This window comes from Scatophagus argus, chromosome 3, assembly GCF_020382885.2.
Source record: "Scatophagus argus isolate fScaArg1 chromosome 3, fScaArg1.pri, whole genome shotgun sequence".
Taxonomy (NCBI): domain Eukaryota; kingdom Metazoa; phylum Chordata; class Actinopteri; family Scatophagidae; genus Scatophagus; species Scatophagus argus.
In genome coordinates, this window is record NC_058495.1 from 13845397 (window position 1) to 13861682 (window position 16286).

The following is a 16286-nucleotide window of genomic DNA, read 5'->3' on the forward strand; positions in this document are numbered from 1 at the left end:
TCCTAAGACAGAAATGCTGCTGTCATGCCAGCAGTAAGAATCAGTGACAGCACACCTCCCCCTCTGGGGGGAGACGTGAGATATGGCAGGGGAGTGGTGGTGAATAATGAAAGGAAGACAGAACGTTCATTCAGCCTTGTGTTCACAGTGACAGCCTCCAACTAGCATGGACCCTACGGCAAGATGAAGAAAGACCCTGGTCCCCTAGCTATGGGTATAAGCCACTTCATCACAATGGGTTCAGTGCAGAACACACACTCTTCCATACAGACACAAACGTAGGGACGCACTCACACATCTTTTTATAGGCGAGATGATTTCTCACCCTGGTCCCTAGGCACACAAAAAGGAAAATTAATACAAAACCTGGGCAACTCTTGGTGACAATTGGTGACAGTCCCCTGTGTTCCCTCTCTCCCCTGGTCTATTTACTCCCACTGCACTATTGCAGCCACATAGTCCATCCTCCTCACACTACCCATAACCTCCTCTTCCCCTTCCTATCTGTGGAAAGAGACAAAAACTGTACTTCACACTTCAGTAGAGGTGTCCAATTCAGACTGTCCCTTATGGTCACACACTTCTCCGGAATAGTGTATTTTCATTCTGCCTGCAGTGGGGCTATTTTCTGCATCCGTCTCAGCAAGCCCAGACCTCCTCCTTTCTCACTTCCGTGCCCTGGTGAAAGCGTGCAAAGTTGGCAGTGGGTGGAGGTAGCGGAGTTCTGAGGACTGAAAATGGCATTGCTATAAAGGCTGTGGAGCTGGATGAGCGGAAAGCGGGGCAATGGGTTTGTTGCAACCTCTGCTTGCACTCACGCAATCAATAAGCAGAAACACTGGATGAGCTACAAGTATAGGGACTCTGTCAGCAGCTGCTGTGGTCTCCAGAGCTCCTCCACAATTGATCTGGTGAGCTGGCAAGAGGTGAGAAGCAATAAGAGGCGCTAGTCTCCCAGCTGTGGATTATAAACTCCCCCACGCACTTCCTTTTCTCTTCTTCATCACCTGGGAGCTTTTGGGCGTGCAAGAACATAAAAAAATAAAAGCAGGCCAATTAGCTGTGGACACAGCCCTATACTGTATATAGCAATATACTGTACTATATACTACTCTCTATTCTGCTATATGTTCTGTGGTCAAGATGTCAAACACAACTTTAAACCCACATAATAAACCTTATACTGTGTGCATATATATAAAGCTGGTCAGTAATCAGATTCATACACTTCCCCTGACCACAGTGTTAGCCACATTGGACGCATGGCTCTATGGAGGACAATGGCATCGGTCGGCCCTCTGTTTTGTTCCAGATAAGAATATCTTTTAAAAAAAAAAACTATCCCATGAATTGCAATGAAATTCTGGTCAGATATTTATGTTTCCCAGAAGATAAAATATACTAAATCATTCCCGTGACTTTTCATCGACTGTCACCATGAGATTGACATTTTTGTTTTTTTAGTGAAATGCCTCAACAAACACATGGACAGACTGTCATGAATCTGGCACAGATAAACAAGGTACCACGAAAATGAGGCCCATTAACTTTTAACTTGGCATCAATTAGTTAAAATAAGATCTTTAAAGTGTATCAGTGAGATATCATGCTGCCACCTTAAGATTTTTTCCTCCTTTTTTGTTACCTGTCATATGTGTACTGAACCAAAGATCTACGAATCATTTGTGAAAACTCACATTTTTAGACTCATTTATTTCCATTTTGGTTTTAATAAAACTTTAGATACTGGATTTAGATTTTGGGTACAGCAGGAATAACAGAGTAATGAGCCTTAAAGTAATACTTTCTCTGTGCAAAGTCTTTGTCCTGAAAGACGCCACAATCTGAATCCTGGTTAAGCATTTACATGTAAAAATCAGGCTGTGTTCACTGGGTTTCTCCTAATCTCCTACCAAGTTTACAGAAATCTGGGTTCTCATTTACATAGTGTTTAGAAAATCAGAAAAGACAATAACCCATTTACTTGAGTGCATGCAAAAATGCTGAGTGAGATACACAGCTCCTCCAGAGCTCCAAATGCTTTGAGGAGAAAACTAAATATCCCTTTTAAGCCTCAACTAAACACTCAGTAAAAAAAAGCAAACAGTACCTTTACAGCAGCTGTGAGAATTCCCTCTCAAAACTGATTCAACAAAGAAAGCATTAGGCCATTAAGAAAACCACTGGAGAGGTTTGCAGTCAATTAGTGCTGGCCATTAAAGCTTCAAAATTCAGTGAACCATTGCATGGAAAGGAGGATATGGAAATACATGAAAATGAATAGTGAGTAATTTTAAACAGAGAGACAGATTTCCTCCTCTAATTAAGATCTTAATCTGAGAATCTATTGTTAGAGGTATTCACATCTCTGTTCTAATGAGATACAATTAGGAGGGGGGGAATGTGGACAGTGGCTGATGGAGAGAAACTGGACTATCTGTTCGCTTGTGCTGCAGGCCTCTTATGTACAGAGCACCTCAAATAGATGCCACGTAACAAGTCTCTACACACCATCACAGTTTCTTTGCGCTAGCAAACCTGAAGGCATTGTGTGGGACTGAGAAATTATTAGTGGATCATTTCTGACCTGTCAAGTGAAGAGGGCTTCATTTTATGGAAGTGGCATTTTGTTAAAAGAGCTTCAACTGTATAATGAAGCTCAGAAAAACACAAAACCTTGGGCAGGTCATTAGAATTGTGTCCCTGTGGTATCCTTACAGACACATGCGCTGCCAATCCAATTTGATATGTGCATCTTCTGTAGGCATAATTAAAAGTTAAAAAAAAAGAAGAAGAGAAAAAGTATTTTTTCCAGTGGTGGAAAAATGTGTGATTAACTCAGTAGTGATGTGAGTAATGTCGCAGTAATGAGTTCTGCCCAGTGTTTTGCAAGATTTGGCCAAAGAATGAAATGACAGACAGGGCACGTTGTAGCAAAGAACTCTGAGCTAAAGACCTGCACACAATCAAAAAGACAAGACAGGCTGTGAAAATCATTGCTTCCACGCATCAAAATACATAATCAACAGAGAGAGACAGAGAGAGAGAGAGAGAGAAAATTCCATTGATCAAGCTTCACTTCATCTATTGTCCTTCACACAGTCCCAGCCAGCCCGGCCTCGTAGCCCTAGAAATGAGCCATCAGACATTCTACCACCTCTCTATGAATAAACCATGGGCACCCATCCTTGGCAAGTGTACAGGAAGAGGGCATACACCAGTTCAAAGCACATATGTGGCCATAGTGAACACTCCAAATTAAAAGCAACTGACAGGAATACTACAAAAAAAGAACTTATTCGCCTCTTAAATGCTCATTGTTTTCTCTTCCAATTTTCTGTTAATTTGCATTAAGTTTAGAAAAAAAAAACATACTTAATGTATGTATATTCAGCAAAATATCTGATTGTTTCAATTTTTAATTGGTGTCATGTTTCTTTTAGTTGCAGGTCACATGCATTATTTTATGCCCACACACAATTCTCCATGACACAAGCTGACATATTTGGTATCTTTGGTAACCTTGGCTCCTCGAGCACAATTTAAAATAAAGTTCTGTGAATAAGACAGCATGTTTCTGGGAGAACCAATTGTCACAAATCTCACCTCCACTCCCTTGCTGGGCATGAGGATGATAAAAAAGGCCAGCAGAAATACACAGGTACAGTAGAACTCTAAGACTTCAAAATCTTCCACAAAAGCTGATTCACAGTCAGTGCATGAAAATCACGTTCCGGTCCATCAGCCAAGAAGGGAGACAAAATATTCTGATTTGTGCTGTTTGTGTGTGTAGATCACAAACTAACGCCAGCAAACTAACATAATGAGGTTTAACGGGTGTAATGATTTCTGACAATCCTTGTTTAATGTGCTGTCAACATCACACGCCGCTGTCACTAGAAACAAAGTGATGGATGAACAATGTAGATATAATTAGTGGAGCTATTAGGGCACTAAGCAAAGAACTGGACAAATAAAATGTTCAACCTGATGTCAAATTCTATGGCATGCACACATCCAAATATTGTCAAAACATTTCACTGAAACCCAAAAATGTCAACCTCATAGTGGAGCTACGGGAAATGTCAAAGGATCACCAATGTAATTTGGATTTTTCCAGAGTGGTGGAACGACTACCTCACAGACATTGCCATACTAAGAGCCAAGGCTAAAAACAAGTTCCAGCTATGAATAAAAAGTGCATAAATAAAGCCAAGACACAAGAAGCAGAAGCATATAATACTATACAAAACAACATTTTCAGAAAACTCTTTCCTGCATGGGTGGTTGCTGTTGAGGAACGTCAGCCAAAGTGACAAACTTTTGCTGATAATTTCCTGTTGTTCATGGCTGTTTCAGCTCTGATTACGAGCCAATATGACACCCATCACAGTACATAGTCCTCAAAGCAACAGTATTGCCAATATTTAATTAAGGCACAACGCAGTGGCTAACAGGAGTTTAATTCAGTTTGAGTCTGTCAATTAACCCCATAAACTACACATACAGCCAACAGAGCAATGACTGGGAAAGCAAACAAACTTCTCTTCCATGGTCACAATCAGTGTGAGGGGAACAGAGAAAAAAAACACAAAAAACAGGAAACTGGAACTGATCTTCCGACTAATGCCAGGTTTTTAAGAGGCACCAAAGATAACAATTTGTTTCAGCCCCACGCCTCCATCCCCGAAAAACCAGGGAAAAACAAAGGGAGGGATGATCCGGTGTCAGCTACAAGACAGAAGCTGTTGGGTCTGGGTAAAAGTCGCAGTAGTCCTGCTGCTGTCCATGGGGCAAGAGCCATGTTTAAACCAAAGGCCACCCTCCATTAGAGCTCTGTCAGCATGGCACAACGGCAGCCTAATGGTTACAATTAACAGCCCTTTCTGCTGACAGAGCTCCTGTCTTACTGTGCTCCTCTCAGCCTGATCCTGCTCTAATGACGGTGTTTTATGGGTGCAGTGGAATAGAAACCTGGACAAAAAGACAGAGCAGGAATGTGAAGAATACAGGAAGAACAGATTCACAGAGACGAAAATGATAATATGAGAAGCAAGATGTGGATAACTCTTACAGTAAAAAGAGCCTTGAGCGAAAAAAAAAAGATAGATGTGACTCTTGAAGTAATATGATATACTGTAGATACTGAAGGAGAGCACTACTACATTGTGAGAAAAATAGGAGATAAAAGAAATACTGGCAGCCACTTCAGTTTTATAGGTTTGTTGCAATGATAAACTCAAACAATGGCTTCAACAAACTCTTCACGGTGAAGGCACTTTGCACAGTAAAAGCAACAATTTTAACAAAAGTCGTATTTGATTTATTGGCTATTTTTTAACGTCTGCCGAGGTGATACAATACTCAGACGTAGAAAACCAGAAAAATGTTCATGTTTTCACATCGATCTGTAAAATTAGGTTTGATGTCGTTTGAGCAAGTGAACCCCAGAGGACAGGGACCGCCATGAAGAGCAGAGGAAAAGTGCAATAAACATCAGCTTTGCAGTATGTTGTTTTTTTTCCACTCGTTTTGCCCCAGTCCTCTCAATCAAAACACAATCTATGGAAGTGGAGCACATGCTCCTTCAATCATATTTGAGGACACTTTATTATGAAAAAAAAAGGTTCTTTTGTAATTAGCAGGTAGGTTAGTCAGGCATTTTTTAGTTTTAATGTTGCCACTTCTTGCCTTTGATGCTACGGCTTAGTTATTTAGTTACTCAGGAGAAGCTTGCACGGATATTGGCAGTCAAAGGCAGACAGGCCATCTGGAGGAGTGGGAGTTTTCCTGGTGGGCTGGTAGGCCAGTGGGCTGGTGATGAGTCTGGCAACACCAATATAAAATCAGAGGATAAAAAATGTCTCATGGTGTTCCTTCATTAGGCTGACTGACTGGCTCCATACAGATGTGTCTGGCAGCGTTTAAATTCACATCTCATGAGTCCATGTCTCTTCTACTGCCAGCTTCACTTTGGTGCATCCTGCCTCTTAAAAAAAGCATCCAGCTGACAATGACAAACATTTTCTGTTGCGTTCAGCAATATGTTGGAACTACAACAGAAAAACAAGGGGGTTAAATATGAATCTGACAAATGAGCTGATGTCAGCGTTCACAGTTTGCAGCAGACCTAACTGCTCAGTATTAGCACTGACCTATAAAGCACATCTTAAGTTGTTCTTCAGCTTCAGATTTTCTTCATTTAGTTTTCTCCCAATGTGGTACAGACTTTTGCCTCAAGGACTCAGAACTATTAATTCAGCAATTCAAACTCTCTTTCTGATCTCAATTAGGGACTTAGGGCGAAGCTCAAACCCTCTTGAGCAAAAACAAACCTGACTGACCTGACCACAGACAACATAACCTCATCTCATGGTCTACTTTAAAGGTGCTGTCGAGTTTTTGTAGATTGTAGAACTACATTTAAATTTAATTGTGTGTTTAGTAAAGCTCAGGGTTTGAGCATGGCTTTGAAAAGAGCAGTTTGCAGTCTGCACATGGACCGGACGCACCTGAAAAAAGTCCCCAAGGAGACGTCCGGGAGGCATTCAAACCAGATGCCCGAACCACCTTAACTGGCTCCTCTCAATGCTCTACTCTGAGCCCCTCCCCGATGTCCGAGCTCCTCGCCCTATATCTAAGGCTGAGCCCAGCCACCCTCCGGAGGAAGCTCATTTCAGCTGCTTGTATTCGTGATCTTGTTCTTTCGGTCACTCATGACCATAAGTGAAAGTTGGAACGTAGACTGACTGGTAAATCGAGAGCTTTACTCCTCCGGGCAAGCCACCCTTTTCCAGCTGTGAATTATGGCCTCGGATTTAGAGGTGCTGATGTTTTTTTGTTTTTTACATTTATCTATGTGACGTGTCTCTGAACAGGAACATTACATATTTGTAATATGTTACATTTCATTTGAAATATTAAAACATGCTGATGCAGGTGACGCCCTTTAGTCATTCCTCTATTTGTACTTTTCAAACCGCTGTCTTTGAAAAGCATATCACCTTGCTCCAGAGGACACTTAGGTCAGACCCAGCTGCCTTCCTAAAGCCCATTCAATTTGGCTACACCTCACTGAGTCTAAATTACTATTTAAATAGCTAAGAAAATCCTCATCAGAAAAGCTATGTGTCAGAGCGAAACCCCTCCATTAGCATGTCTCTTTCACTGCTTTCCATCACCATTCAGTGTCTCTCCAGCTACTGTCACTCCACCTCTGATAGGTACTCATTAAGAGTTGTCCCTGGAAGTTTAACTTTAACTTCCAAAACCGGCTCTCTTGTCTGTCACTCTTGAAATTCACTGAGCTTCATCCTTCCAAATACCCACTAGTTTTTACAGCGCTAATGTTACCGATCAAAGATATTGCTTTGTATTGCACTGAGTAGGGATTTTTTAATAGTCGCTGAACAGATCAGTGCTATATTCATATTGTGCTGTATATGGATGATGCAATACTTCAAATTGTATTTATAGTCAGAAGTTCCTGATGTTGAGGCTAAATTATAAACCATCAGGAGAACTAAACCCAGACACTGATGAGATGTCTATTTAGTTTCAGGTCTTCACATTCCCAACTTGTCAACAATTCACTAACTGGATCTCAGGGTCCCTGGGAAGATTAGACAGGTCTGTGTCAGCAGAAAAGTTGCTTTCAGTCAAGACCAAACATTAGAGACCGACATACGCTTGCTCAGGTCAAGGCTATGTGACTTCTACATGCTTTATTTAGATTTTCTCTGTCTACAGAATGCATTTAGCTGTAAAGTGTATGAAGGTTTGACAGTCCATAGGATGAAAGGTCTTTCTGATAAAATGTAGTGAAACCTTAGTCAGCCCCAAGAGAGACGTGGAGCTACAGACAAACCTGTGTTTGTGAAGGAGAACCTGCAGCTTGTCAGGTACAGATTTTCTGCTGGGGCTGACAGGAACATAGAATGATGATGGAAATGTCAACACTGACTGCTTACTCAGTGAAACACATGGCTCTAGCCTGACAATCTTCTTTAAAGGAGGCTGTTGCACAGAAATGTGAGGAGAACTGAAGCGCTCGGCAGCTCTGACAGACAATCCACGACACAATGCAATGTGAATGACAGCCGCTCGGAAGCACGCGCTCACAAACCGCTTCAGTAGGACATGTGCAAGACAAGCCAATGTGCTGCTGTTGTTTGAGTGCAGATATCCACGGATTTAATGAGGAAGTTGTCATCATAGCTACAGTATACTGTTACTGGTGTCAGGTCAAAACACAGGAGGAGGCAAAAAAGAGAAACTTTAAGAGAAGAGAATTGTTCTCGGAAACTCCTACAGTTCAGCTGGTGCTATACTTCAGAAACTTTCCAGTCTATCAGAGTGAGAGGCACAAAGATCCTTCAATCTGTCCTCTAAAACTGATCTTAAGCTACAGGATCTCACTCACTATCCTCATCTTGGTTGTCTTGTTGGGCGGACACAGGTAGGCAAGCCAACTTCCAGCTTTGTGGTTTAGTCAGTTGTGTTTTACCTCGGCTTTGGGCAGCTGACTTAACTGAGCTTGTTGCCAGGGTAACCACCTCTGCCAAAGATCCCCCCCTCTCTGTTTTCCATGGAGGCTGGATACTTTGATAATCTGAGGGATTGCAGAAGATGTACGTGGGGGGAGTGTGGAGTGGCTGCCAAATGTCTTTTGAAGCTCAGGAGTTCTCTCAAAAGAGCAAAGTGAGAAAAGAAGAAGAAATGCCACCAGTGACACTGTGTGTTATTGAGATGATTGTGTCATCCGCTCATTTGTCGGAGGTGTTTTATAAGTAAGTCTTTTTATTAAATGCATGAAATCCTCTATTGTTTGGATGTGTACAACCTCAATATTTCAATATTCTCCAAAGATTTGGCCCATCAGCAATTAAAACATTAAGTGGACAAGAGAAATTACTTGTAACAAACTGTCACAGTTAAGGCACAGTTATGTGTTTCTGAGCTAGGATCAGTGTTTGATTTTATGAATACAAGCTTTGTGGTTGTCACACAGAAAACTGTTTGTGGATTTGTTCAGGCTCAGCATAATTGTTTTCTGAAAATATCCGAGTACTCAGACAAACTCTAATTGTTCTTTGAGCAAAAAGCAGCTCCCCACTTTGGATGCTGTTGGATGGGAACAAATTTAGATCCAGATTATCAATTAAAACCAGCATACAAGAATGATTCTTTTGGCTGAAGATATATTTTGTTTTTATACTCAGTCTCTCTCTCTCCAAAAAAAAAAAAAAAGGTTTGCCCCTGAGTCAACTTCATCATGTTAATAGGATTTGTGACAAATATGAAAATGATGCTAAATACGCCAGCGAGATGATGAAACATTTTAAAGATGATTCACAGGCCTGGCTGACGGCTGCCAAGAATAAGATCAAATAAGATCAAAAATGCAGAAAACCCCAGACAGAGAAGACATTCCAGTAAATTCCCTCGCTTTCCAATAGGTTTAGTTTTATGAAATTAAATCAAACCCTTCTAAAATAGAGGGAAAATTTCCTACTATCTTGTTAGCATTTTAGCATAGAAAAACTAAGTTGATAACGTCCTGTTTTGACAGTGATTGTGTGATTATGCCATAGAATTCTGGGGAGATACCTGAAATTAAAATAAATGTTAAATAAGCAAGTGATGTTATTCAAACGTGAAATTTCAGTGTATGGTATGAGAAAACATGCTCATTTGAATCCCTGCGTCATTACACCACATCCGCAAAAATAAACCAAAAACATATAGTCCAGTTGCCCATGGGTAGAGAAACAGAAAATGAGCATATATGCAAATGAATCAGGGAAAGCAGAAAATGTAAATGTGTTCCCTGCTCCCTGCATAAAACAGAGGAACAATTTATCTTCATTTTCAGCTGAAAATGAAAAAAGTTCCCTAGACATGAAAATATGGAGAACAATAAGCTGCCAACGAGTCTCAAGGGATAGTGGGTCCATATGAAATTATTCCTCATAGCTGAGGCTGCGCTGGTGACAGGAGGGAGATGCATGGAGGTGCAGCAGATTGTTCTGTTCTCAGCAGAGGCAGACTGATGCCGTTATGTCACGTTATTAATGTACAGCAAACAAGGAGCATCTTGGATTGCAGATCATCGCCTGATTAAAACTGTCAGATGAAGTGATGAGAGATGCAACATGCATGCACATACCTGCACACACACACACACTAAGTTACAATGGGAGGAACGTTATCTGAAACAAATGCAACTTCCCACTCAAAGTGTAAAGGTTCCAAGAAAGCTATTTATAGTATATTCTCTCCAATTAGCAGACATGTGCAAAAGCAAAAAAAGCAAAGCAGCCCACCCACCCACACACACACAATATAAATCCAAGCCTTCTTTGTGTCAAATATCATCAGATCACCACATCAAGCACTGACACAATCCTGATTTCAAAAAAGTCGGGACTCCTTGTCAAACTAAAATAAACATAAAAAAAACATAAAACGCATTTTAATGTATTTTTTCACAAATATTCAAATAAAAACAGTGCAAGACGTATTCAAAGCTTTACCTTACTGACTTAATTGATTTTTGTAACTATATGCTTATTTTGAATTTGATGTCAACAACACATTTCAAACAGGTTGGGACAGGAGCAACAACGCTCAAAAACACCTGTTTGGAACATTCCACAGGTAAACAGGTTGACTGGTACCTGGTGAAAGGATCATGACTGGGTATGAAAGGGGCATCCTCGAAAGGCTCACTTGTTCACAAGCAAAGATGGGACGAAGTTCACCACAGCAAAAAAATTGCATGAGCAAGTAATCTAAACAAACAATTGCAAGGAATTTAGGAAATTCAACATCTATAATCCATAAGCATCGTCACAAAATTCAGTTAATCTGGAGAAATTTCTGTATGTAAGGGGCAAGGCCTAAAACACTGAATGCCTGTCACCTTCGATCCTTCAGTCAGCACTGCAATAAAAATTGATATGATTGTATGGAGGATTTTATTACATGGGCTCTGGAAAACAGCTGTCAGTCTGTCAATGCATCCACAAATGCAAGTTAAGTTTCTGCCATGCAAAGCGAAAGCCATATATCAGCATCACCCACTGCTGATTTTTCTGGGCTTGAGCTCATCTGAGTTGGACCGACACGAAATGGAAATGAGCTGTGGTCTGATGAGTCAACATTTCAAACTGTTTTTTGGAAATCATGAGTGTCATATCCTCTGGGCTAAAGAGGAAAAGGAACACCCAGATTGTTACGAACACGCAGTCAAAAAGCCAGCATCTATGATGTTATGGGGTTGTGGTAGTGCCCATGATATGGATAATATGCAGAATTGTGAAGGTACGCAGTAATGCTGATAGGTTTGGAGCAAGGGACATCCATGCTTATTCCAACAAGGCAATGCCAAGCCACATGCTTCATGTGTTACAGCAGTGTGGCTTCACTGTAAAACAGTGCCGACAGTAGACTGGCCCGCCTACAGCCTCTCATTGAAAATGTGTTACGCATTATAAAGCACAAAACATGACAAGGGAGATCCCAATCTTCAGCAACTGAAGGTGTATATCAAGCAACAATGGGAAAGAATTTCACTTTCACAACTTCATCAAAACTTTAAAAATTAGTGCTTACTGAGTGTTGTTAAAAGAAAAAGGTGATGTAACACAGCGGCAAACACACTCCTGTCCCAACATTTTTGAAACATATTGCAGGGATCAAGTTCAGAATCAGAGTGTACAGAACAATAAAGTCGATCAGTTTGAACTTTGCAGTGGATTCCACTGAATCCAAATCGAAAAGGATTTGCATGTAATTTCATAATTGCATTGTTTTTGTTTACATTTTACACAGCAGCACAGCTGCTGGATTTGGGGGGTGTAGTCACAGCCAGACATATTCCACAACATAAAGTGCTTAATGGAATATGTGCACACTATATGGACAAAAGTACTGGAACGTCTGACCATTACACCAGCAGGGGCTTTAATGACATTGTGTTCTGAATACACAGACAGCTTTGCAGCTGCAACAGCTTCTACTCTTCTGAAATGGCTTTCCACAGGATTTTGGAGTGTTTCTGTGGGAATTTTTGCCCAATTCATGCAGTAGAGCATTCGTGAGGTCAGGCACTGATGTTGGACCAAAAGGCCTGACTCACAATCACCGTTCCAGTTCATCCCAAAGGTGTTTGATGGACTTGAGGTCAGGGCTCTGTGCAGACCAGTCAAGTTCATCCACACCAAACTCATCCAACCATGTCTTTATGGACTTTGCTTTGTGCACTGGGGCACAGTCATGCTGGAATAGAAAAGGACCTTCTCCAAACTGTTGCCGCAAAGTTGGAAGCATAGCATTGCCCAAAATGTCTTGGTATGCTGAAGCATTAAGATTTCCCTTTACTGAAAACCCTGAAAACAGCTTCATTCAAATACTTTGTACTGTAGCAGCAGTAGCTAGCAAGTTTTTACTAAAACTGTGAAACTTTAAAAATGAACGATGCACATCCATGGCATTGCTTTCCTTGACTTGTAGCTTTCAACATACATATACCCATGTGAGCACTGTTTACAGACCAACTTAATTTAACTTGTGAACCAGTCTTTTAGTCTTAGTTTTATTATTTACAAAGTTGACCTGTGCCACAAATTCATCTATATGTTATCCATTTCATTCAGATCTGGCGTCTTACCCTATCGTCCCTGATCACAGCTCACTGGTGTCCTGCTGTAAAGTGTGTCTGCTCCTTCAGGCTTGAACTCAGTAGGTGAGCTCTTCGCCTTAAGCCACACATATAAGAAGCCATAAATATACACTCAGAAACCAGAGAGCAGAGGGGAGGAGGAGGATGTCTGGTAGTCTACACCGCTCTGCTCATGCGGTACTCTTCAATGCACTCGAGTGAATCCCATCACCTCCTGCCATCCTGCTCAGCAGACCGCTCAGTGCCATGAAGACTGTTATGGTATTTTACACCCTGTCCTGCTCTGCCTCATTCTCTGAGCGACAGTTTTGTGAATGGTATTAATAAACTGAGTCGTCCTGTTTGCTGTCTTCACGTCAGTTCACAGAGGAACAAGCACTTGGTTGGCATTTGTGAAGGGACCTCGGCACAGAGGGGTAGGTTTGTCTGAAGCATTTTATCAACTGTAAAATGCTCACTGTGTGGCGCAAGTCTGTACACTACATTAAATTCTCATTATTCTGTTGCAGTAATAGTTAGCAGATACATGACAGTCAGGCCAACCTAGTCTCATTACGTCCCTCTGCATTTCAGCCACAAGGAACCTTTTAGAGTCTGGATGAGACATACCAGGCTTTAAACTACCTACAATGTCAATACATCTACATCAATACACGACTTCCAAAGAGAAAAAGTCATGAGGGGGTGGAGGTCAGGGATTTAGGGAAAACTAACCTCTACATAATCAAGTAACGTTTGAGGCTAAACTTAATCAAAGTGTTGTTTAATGTGAACCGCATGTCAGAAAGTCTTTACAGCACGAAGGCTTTGTGCATTGCACACAGATGCTAAAGGGTACCTTGTGAGTGTGAGTACATGAGAACCAATGTGGCGTGTGACAAAGCAGCGGTTAGCTGACAACCTGGGATGAGAATGGGTTTACTTAACACTGGTCTGTTTTGGTTTAGTTTTATTGTGAATACACAGAGCAAAGCATAAGCAGATACCAATATGATCCTCCTCAGTTTTCCTTTAAAGGGTCTTACAGACACAACTTGATTTGAGCTGTACTCACTCCAGCAGTGCAAGGCAGTGGAGATAGTGGTTTGTCATGTTGTTGAAATGGCCTTAAGAGAAGATGTGGTTGGACATTGACTGTGCCAACCATGTCCTAAACTTGGACTTGTCCCAAGTCACATGAAGCTCATGGGAGTTCTGTCACTTTATCTCAGAACATCCATTTATGTTCCTAAAAGATAAGTGCTGGCACAAGTCTTTAAACTGCCTTGACTTGTATTCCTCACCATCCCACATGTAGCACATGTAGCTGGATTGTGTGCGAGCAAGCTCGTCTTACTTTATAGGTAAGACTTTATGGACTAAATGTGAATACATCAACTTCAATCATTTGTCTCTCAGGGGGTCATGGGGCTGTTTGGCTCAGCCTCACACTTTGACATCATTTCTGTGTAACATTAACCTTTCCTCCGGTTCCTAATGTTTCCAGCCCCTGCAGACAAACAAGAAAATTAGAGAGGGCATGGGAGGGGAAGACAGGCCAATCAGGACACTCACAGTGGTTGTGGTAGTGAGAGACGATCTATGGGGAAAGCGAAAGACGGAGGGGGCCAAGAGCGATGTGCCTTAGACTGCTGATCCATAACCTGTGGCATGTTGAATGTTAAAATACCACCCCTGCCCCTCAGACAAAAAGCCCTCCACTCTCCCACACGCTTCCCACAGCAAAATGATTTTGCAGGGCGGAACACTAAACATTAAAGCAATGTACGCGTGTTTATCTTATTTTTGGCACATATCTTCACATATTAATTGGATGTTATACTTGTTGCATGACATTTTGGACATATTTTGAGCCATCGATTCGTTCACGTTAGCAACCAAAAAAAAAAAAAATCTCAGCTGTATGAATATTTCATACAGGAAATTTATAAAATTAGAGAGGCCTCATATTCCATTAATTTTGTGCCAACATTAATTTTTATGAGTGGCATATTATTTATATCAGATAAAATAAAAGCAATATATGGTTACACAGCACAATAACCCTGCATTGAGGGTTCAGTGTTGATCCTTCCTGGTCCTTAATCAGGGTAAGGTTTTGGGTTTAAATCTGTCTCTCTTCTTATAACTTCTTAACAGCAGGGCTTGACAGAAATAGTTGACTTTTTAACTTAACAGCAAAACCTGCACCCCAAAATAAATATATTTTTAATATTTGTTGCATTAGTGATTTCACAACAGTTACTTTCACAGTCGGAGCTGCTGAACCAATAACTGCTTGTGCAATGTTGGTACATTTTGTGAAGTTTGTCAAGCGTGCATGAAGAAAATGATGCTAACGATGACTTCAACAACCACTAAGTTGAACACACGTGAAAGTGTCAACAAAAAACAGATACGATAAATTGGTATTTATTCTAGAGCTGCAGCAATGTGTAATGGGATGTTAATGCTGTTATATTCAGCATTGACATCCCCTTCAAAATCAATTTCAGCCTATGATTCTCCGGTTGTAAAAAAAAATAACTGAATCCTGAATGAATTGAGGGTAAGCCTCCTTAAATAAATAAAAAATGTCTGAAAGGTTAAGAAAGTGTCATGCTGTTTGATAGAGGCCATATGGCCAAGGCCTATTTTCTTGCTGGAAGATAGTGCTGACTGCAACATGCCTGGGCTTTGATTGCGAGGCTGTAACTGTGAAGGGTGAGGGATGAACCACAGCTTTCAATGTCTTCTCAGAAACAAAGACCCTCTTCTGACACACACTGCGACACATCACAGTCGCACTCAAGCCTTTAACAGCATTAGATTCTGTAGCATAAATATTTCTCAATTTTGCTGGTAATAACCTAAAACCATACGCTTGTGTGATTACTCATTTGTTGTTGATTGTATAGTTTTACATGCATTATTCAGCCCTTTGCCATCTTTGTAAGTCAAGCTGGCAGAACTAAAGAGACTCAAGGATCTTTCTTTGAAAAGACCATTCTTGCAGTGCACACATTTTCTACTGTGTGCCACTGACTGTCTGTCTGAATACTGTTAAAGATCCATGCAGAGTGAAGAAATGCATAAACCATGATGGAAGCTGCTGCTCTGTCTGAATAGGAGATCTATAGGCAGTGCAGGTATGAGAGCTGTCAGTGTGAGGCCACTGTTGGACTGGCTCTCAGGCATGATAATGTGGCATTTGGGTTCAGGAGTGAATATGAGAGGAGATAATGGGAGTGGACGGGGACAGGCAGGACCCTTATTATCGCTGTTATAACCAGCTCTTCCTTGTTCCCACCCATTTCATATGAGGTCAGTTTGAATTCAACCAATTCAGCCACTGATAGAGAACTTATCAATGAAAAGAACGAGGCTCAACATAGAAATAAAAAATGGCGAAAGGTCTCAAATGTTACAAATGGATTTGCATTTTAAAGGTACCCCGTGGTGCTTTTGCAGAGATATGTTTAGCTTCTTCCAGAGTGTACGTAAGGGCCAAGGACAGACACAAGCTCAGCTGTGATATGATAGACATGGTGAGGCATATATCAGTCGTTGGTGGGTTAATGCATTGTAATAAGTAGCAGTGCACCAACAAAAAGAAGAAGAA

General features: G+C 41.1%; 1 protein-coding gene across 1 annotated transcript in view; it reads right to left on the reverse strand.

Moving 5' to 3' along the window:
- Positions 1-16286, reverse strand: part of tex264a (testis expressed 264, ER-phagy receptor a) — a 63461-nt gene that overhangs the window by 17026 nt on the left and 30149 nt on the right. The window lies entirely within an intron of this gene.